Source organism: Pelodiscus sinensis, chromosome 1 (genome assembly GCF_049634645.1).
Source record: "Pelodiscus sinensis isolate JC-2024 chromosome 1, ASM4963464v1, whole genome shotgun sequence".
In the NCBI taxonomy this organism is placed as follows: domain Eukaryota; kingdom Metazoa; phylum Chordata; order Testudines; family Trionychidae; genus Pelodiscus; species Pelodiscus sinensis.
In genome coordinates, this window is record NC_134711.1 from 127,378,997 (window position 1) to 127,385,657 (window position 6,661).

The 6,661-nt window shown below is 42.4% G+C and overlaps 1 protein-coding gene across 1 annotated transcript in view; it reads right to left on the bottom strand.

Annotated features, from left to right (window-relative positions):
- Positions 1–4,991, bottom strand: part of AKAP3 (A-kinase anchoring protein 3) — a 28,506-nt gene extending 23,515 nt beyond the window's left edge. Inside the window, exon 1 of the mRNA XM_025184624.2 lies at positions 4,853–4,991. The gene's annotated coding sequence lies outside the window, so the exon portion shown is untranslated. The remainder of the gene's footprint in view (positions 1–4,852) is intronic.
- Positions 4,992–6,661: the final 1,670 nt, after the last annotated feature.

Genomic DNA, 6,661 nt, shown 5'->3' on the forward strand with positions numbered 1-6,661 from the left:
AATGTGTGGCAGGTAATGCACTGTAAATTTACACTTCAGCTTCTCATGCATCATTTGTTTAGACAAGCCTGCTAGTGATTTCCATTTTTTCAATAAAAGCTTTTACAGGAAAGTAAACATTATGAGGAAACATAAAATAAATACCAAATTAACACAAAGCTATTGTATTGTTGGTATTATTCATTTGGTTCAGAAGGATTTAGACTCATAACCAGGGGCGGATATAGGGCAGGGCGAACGGGGCGGCCGCCATGGGCCCCGCGCTTCAAAAAGCCCCGCGCATGCGCCGTGGCGCCACTGCACATGTGCCGTGGCAAAGGGGGGGCCCTGCGGAATTATGCTGCCCAGGGCCCCGCAAAACAGTCATCTGCCCCTGCTCATAACTGCCTTTAGGCCCTGTCTTGCAAAGACTTAAGCAACTGCTTAGCTTTACAGTAGTCCTGCTGACGTCAGTGGATCTACTCACAGTGTGTAAAGTTAGGCATGTGTGTAAAACCCACAAGAACACTCCATTTTAGCATATTTCCTAAACAAAATACACTCAAAAAATGCCACAGAATTCCTAGTCTGCTGTACTAGAGTGCTATAGAATCTAGATCAAACTTAACACAGTGTGGTACATAGAGATGTGGTTATGGGAAAGATAAATCGTCAACTAAAAATTACACTGCTTTATTAATATGTTGTGTCTACTATTACAAGTACCATTTGAGATTAATGTAGATGAAAGATTAGCGAGAGAACAATCTTGATTATTTCCATTTATTTACTTGGTGCATTTGATGCATTTTATCATCTGTTTCACTATTTCCCCTTTCTGGTCAATTTACCTTACTTGTTCATGTGGGAGTAAAAATTTAGGAAAATATTAATACAAAATTACAAAAATGATCAGGGATACTCAGGGATAGGTGCAGTAGCTGAAATAATTCATCTATTTTTTTAAGATGATTAAATTTCAAATTGACTAAGCCCATGAAATGTAGAGAATAGGCTTGATTCACTGAGTTGTACTGGAGGAACATAGGCCACGGGTCTTTGGTGACAGAAAAGCTGCCTTGGCTGAGGGAAAAGGAAATGGGCAAACATCAAAACAAGCTGCTGCACCCCCCATTTTGCTAAAAAGCAAGTGGGCAGGTCTAGCTACAAAGTGAGAACAGGACACTCAAGAGATGCAGTGACCCTAGATAGGGATGTTAAATTTCAAGTAATCAGCTAATCAAGTAGTCAATAGAATTTCCATTGACTACTTGATTATTTGGGTAATCTAATCGAGGTTGGGCGCTCATTATCCTGGTGGGAGTTGGGGTGTTTGTTATCCTGGCTGCGCCTCTGCCTTTTAAATCCTCCCAGAACCGGCTCCTGCTCTCTCCTCCCTTGCTGCCTCTCTCTCTGATAGAGGCAGTGGTGGGTCGGGGTGGGGGGTGGGGAGGAGAACTTGTCGAGCACATGCTTATCGGGTAGTTGACTAGTTGCTTACATCCCTAATCTTAGGAGCTTTGACTATAAATTAGAAGTTTGTTCCTGGCATAACCCTTAAATATTATTTCTTTGACTATACAGAAAGTGAATTCTCCTCTAAGCACAGCAAATTATACCCGTTTGTTACTGTAAGGGACAATCTGCTTGTGTTAAAACCCACACATTATGGATGACAGGAATACATGAATTTTGCTAATCATTCACTCCTTACTTGGGTGCTGCTGGGAGAGACTGCCTGAGCATGATACTGAAACATGTAATATATACTTCCTCCTTTCATCCAGCTTACATCCTGGAACCACAGGAAGAGCAGGGAGTGTTACTGTCCCCTGCTTTCCTTAAGGTTTCTACTTAATGGGGGCAGCTTAAAAAACTCTTCACTTTCTACAGTAGAGGATGTGCTTCCTCATACTTTGTGCGGAACTCCAACTAACCTCTTTACACCCAATGCAAAGGAGTCTGGGGCTGATCAGTGCCCCCCATCCACCTTCCTCCTGTTGGACTCAAGGTCCTGGTTTCTGGGCTATGTCTACACTGCAGTTCTATTTCGGGCTACTGGAGGTAGCCCAAAATAGTTATTCCGCATCTTTTGAGCGTGCTCATTATTTTGAAATATAACGGGCTTGCTATTCCGAAGTCCCTGTAAACATCATTCCATGAGGAGTAAGGGACATTTTGGAATAGTGATTTATTTCGAAATAAATGCTATGTAGACAGCGCCAAATTTTGAAATTAGCTATTTTGAAATAACATCGAAATAAGAGACGCAATTTGCATAGCTCAAATTGCATCTCTTATTTCGACCTATGATGCACAGTAGACATACCCTAGGTATAATACCAGGTTTCATTAAAGTAGATTCTAGATTGAATTTAGCCTGATGATAAACAGTTCTCAATTCAGTATTTGCCCAGATAAAAGCTCATCTTTACATGGGTACTAAAATAATTTTATTGAATGGGTCTGATTGTGAGCTGGACACATCTACTTTTTTCAAAGATTTTAAGAATATTATAGGAAAAGGGATTCTGTGGGATTCTGAGACAGACTCAATTTATGTTACCACAGTGGCAAGAGAAAAATGAAGCAGGAAGAGATTTCTGCTATTAAAGGGCTAATTAGGGAAAAGACAAAATATAAAAAAAGTAAAATAATGATCAACAGACATAAATAACTGGGAAAATTTCAGAGTTGAGATGTCAGTCCCCAAAATAGTCTACCGGGGGGAAAATAGTAAGTAATTATTAATAAACAATGCCTTTCATTTTTATAGCTCTTTTCATCAGTAGTTTTAAAAGAGCATTATAAAAGAGGTTTCATTATCTCATTTACAGATGAAGAAACAGACACAGAGAGATGAAGTGACTTATTCAGGGTTACTTAACAGAATAGTAGCAGAAGGGGGACTAGAAGCAAAGTCTCTTGGGCACTAATCTAACATTGTAGCCAATAGGGAACACTGCCTTCCCAGTAATATCTATAACTCATTTTTGCTATCTGTCATCCATAGCAATCAATCAAACTCCAGGCAGAACAGACTGACAAGTTACAACAGAAGAGAGACATTAAATGCCATCATGATATGCAGTGGTCTCTACAGCTGAAGTCTGTCCCCTTGAACCCTTCCATGTACTGCTCTGGGAGTTTTTAATCTAACCCAAGGAAGTTTTAACCTCTTGTGTTAAAGAGATTAATGGACAGCATTCCAATTACTTTGTTCTGGTTGCACGTGTTGTGTTCCAAGGACGTTTTCTATCTCGGTACGCTATACTGTGTCCCAGTGTTCCCCAAACTTTGGTTTCTCCAGTATAAGTCAGTAAATCAAGCCCACCCAAAATCCTCCACTGCCAGGGCTGGGAATAGGGCAGTGACTTAGAAGGGTCATGGACAGGGATAAGGGGGCCTACTCTGGGGCCACAGCTGTGGATGGGTTTGCCGCTATGCTAGGGGTAGGGTTGCCAGGTATCTGGTTTTGAACCGGACAGTCCGATATTTGAGCTTTCTATCTGGGAAACAAATTGAGAAAATACCGGACATATAAATGTCCGGTATTTTCTAATTAAGTAAGATTTATTATTATCAGGAGTATCAGTACATAGCTGCATACCGCCTGGCAGGTAGACATGCTCACACAGTAGAGAGGAGGGGAGTGGGGGTGGGGGCGGGATCAGGATGGAATCCCCGGGTCTGGACTCACCCATGCACCCCGCTGGGACTGTGAGCAGGACAGGTAGCACCCCAGGATCTGCATGTGCCCAGGCCAGCCCCGCTTCCCACCGGCCGGTCCCCGCTCTCTTCCCAGCCAGCCCCACTCCCCCTGATCCTCTCCCAGCCAGCCCTGCTTCCCGCAAGCCGGTCCCCCACTCCAATCTCCCCCGGCCAGCCCCGCTTCCCCCAACCTCCACCCGGCCAGCCCTGCTTCCCACCAGCCGGCCCCCGCCCCTGGCCAGCTCCTCTCCCCCCAACCCTCTCCCGGCCAGCCCTGCTTCCTGCTGGTTGGTCTCTCACCCTCGCCCCGATCTTCCCCGGTCAGCCCCACTCCTACCAAACCCCTCCCGTCCAGTCCCCCTGCCCCTCCAGTTCTGAGATCACATGTGTCCAGTATTTTTTGAAACCCATCTGGTAACCCTAGCTAGAGGCCAGGGATAAGGGTGAGAGTGGGAGCAGAGCTGTAGCTTGGCGATAGTAAGGGTTGGCAGCCAGGCCTGTGGCTAAGTGTGGCTCTGCTCCTGGCCTTGCCCTCCTGCAGCCAGTGGCCAAGGCTGGGGCTGGGAGCAGAGCCATGCTAGATTTTGAGCCAGATCCAGAAACTGAGCACAAGGCTGGGGTGGGGCCAGAGCAGAGCTGGGGGTAAGGAGGGACTGGCTGGTAGTCCTTCTCTGTCTACAATGTGGGCTATCCCAGTCCCTGCCCCACCACATTCCCCTATGCTCCCCTTTGGAGGAAGTGCTTCACATTTTAGGGAGCTCTGCTCTGTACTGTTAGCCAACAGCCAAACTTCTCTGAGATCATTAACAGAGATATGAGCAATCCTGAAGGTAGAGTTTATCTGCTCCCCACCCTGCCGCACATACAGATGACAAACTGGGGACAAGAGCCTTGGAAAAATGGGGATGGGAGAACTCAGGAAATAGCTTTAGAACTTTTTATTGTTTTTGAAAATTAAGCCATCTGGATCAATTCACTGGGTGATGATACAAATAAGAGGAACCTGCAGGGAGTAACTCGTGAACTAATTTTTTCCCCTTAATGAGACTGAATAATCTGCACTTTAGTCCATTTTGAGTAGGCCCATAAGAAAGCTCTATGTTACTGTTTAATCCTCATATTTAATAACTTGTGGGATAAAAAGCCAGTTGGACTTTCCTACCTCTGCGCCATCGAAGTGGAAGGCCCAAAAGGATTTCAAAGGACACTTTTATCAAGTAAGCTGCTAGGATGTTCTTGCAAGACAGCAGCTGTGGTCACCCACTTAACCTCCTCCTGTCAGAATGTAGAGTGACATCACAACGCTTTCTGGAGACATCAGTGTTTCTATAGCAACGATACCACCACAAGATCTAGGGTAGGTGGGCAAATGGAAAAGGAGACATACAATGTACATCTGATCCCCTGCTCTACTATCACATGAAGTAATACAGAGTTTGCAGTAAATTTTCTCCTTGCTGGGGTTCAGCAGGGAATGGGGAACAACTATATGACTGCTACAGTATGTGATTTTTTTTTGTCAGATCCTCAGTCATGATTAGACTTTTTGGTTTTTGGTTTTTATTTTCCTATGTTTCAAATATAGTAAGTTCTTTCTCTGTCAGCTTTGCCTTCCCAAAACGTTTTTAAAATATAAAGGGCCAAGTCCTATTCACTTTGAGTCGCACAACTAATCCCATTAATTTTAATGGGACACATTGCAAGATCAAGGCAAGAAGGGTTTATTTATTATTTTATAGGCTTTGTAAAAATGACTATCCCTGTAGTAATTGAGCATTTCTGACAAACTAGCAAATCTATGTTCACATCACTGCGAAACAGGAAAGCATTTTATATATGGAGAATGTATGGCACAGAGATGGAAAGTGAGTTGCACAAAGTCACAGAGGAAGTCTGTCACAAAGTCAGGAACAGAACCCACATCTTCGTTAAATCTATTGTCTCGGTCACAATCCATCATTGCTCAATATGAAAATAAATCCCAACATTATTACTTTATATATGTATCAGCACACATGTTCATGGCACTATAAAACAAAGAAAGAGTCCTTGTGGTACAGAGCTTCTAGTCTATATTAAGTATAAGGCAACCAGAGGATTTGTAATTTGGGAGAAGGAAAGGAGACCAACCATACAGCTGCTTGGTAGTTGAATAGTTTTACAGATTGAAGACAATGTGAACTGTAGGTGCTCAGCAATCCTTAACATTCACTTTTATTTAGATGTCTAAAGTACATACTCTCATGAGTTACATTTCTGAGGTTAAAATGAGACTGGTTTCCAACTGTGCTAGTTCTCCATGATTTCCTTGTGGGCATACAGTATTTACTGTATTCTGACGTCAGACTCAGACCTTATTTAAGCAAAAGTTCTATTGACTGGAATGAACTTTGTGTCTGAGAAAGCTCTGAGAATATTAAGTAAGGATTTCAGAATCTAGACTATACTGCCTTTAGTACTAAACTGCTACCTCAGCACTACTGTTTGCCCATTAAAAGATTAACACTGTCCCAAATTTTCAGCTAGCATAACGCATGCAGTGTGACGGTTACACCTATAGAGAGGCTGGCCTACTCCAGAACAATTAGGGCTGTTGATTAATCAGTTAACCCACACTATAAACTCAAAAAATGAATAACAATTAAAATTGTGATTAGTCACATTTTTAATTGCACTGTTAAACAATAGAATACCAATTGAAACGGTGTTTTCTATATTTTCAAATATGTTAATTTTACTTACAACACAGAATATAAAATGTATAGTGCTAATTTTATATTGATATTTAAATTATATTGTATTATTGTTTGACAGCATGATTAATCAATACATTTATTTTTAATTCCATGATTAATCACAATTTTTGTGTTCATTTGACAGTCCTAATAACAATACATTTGCAATTAACCTGGACATGGGCAGGATAAACTGTCCCTTATGTATGTGTATTAGGATTAAGTCCACTTAAGCC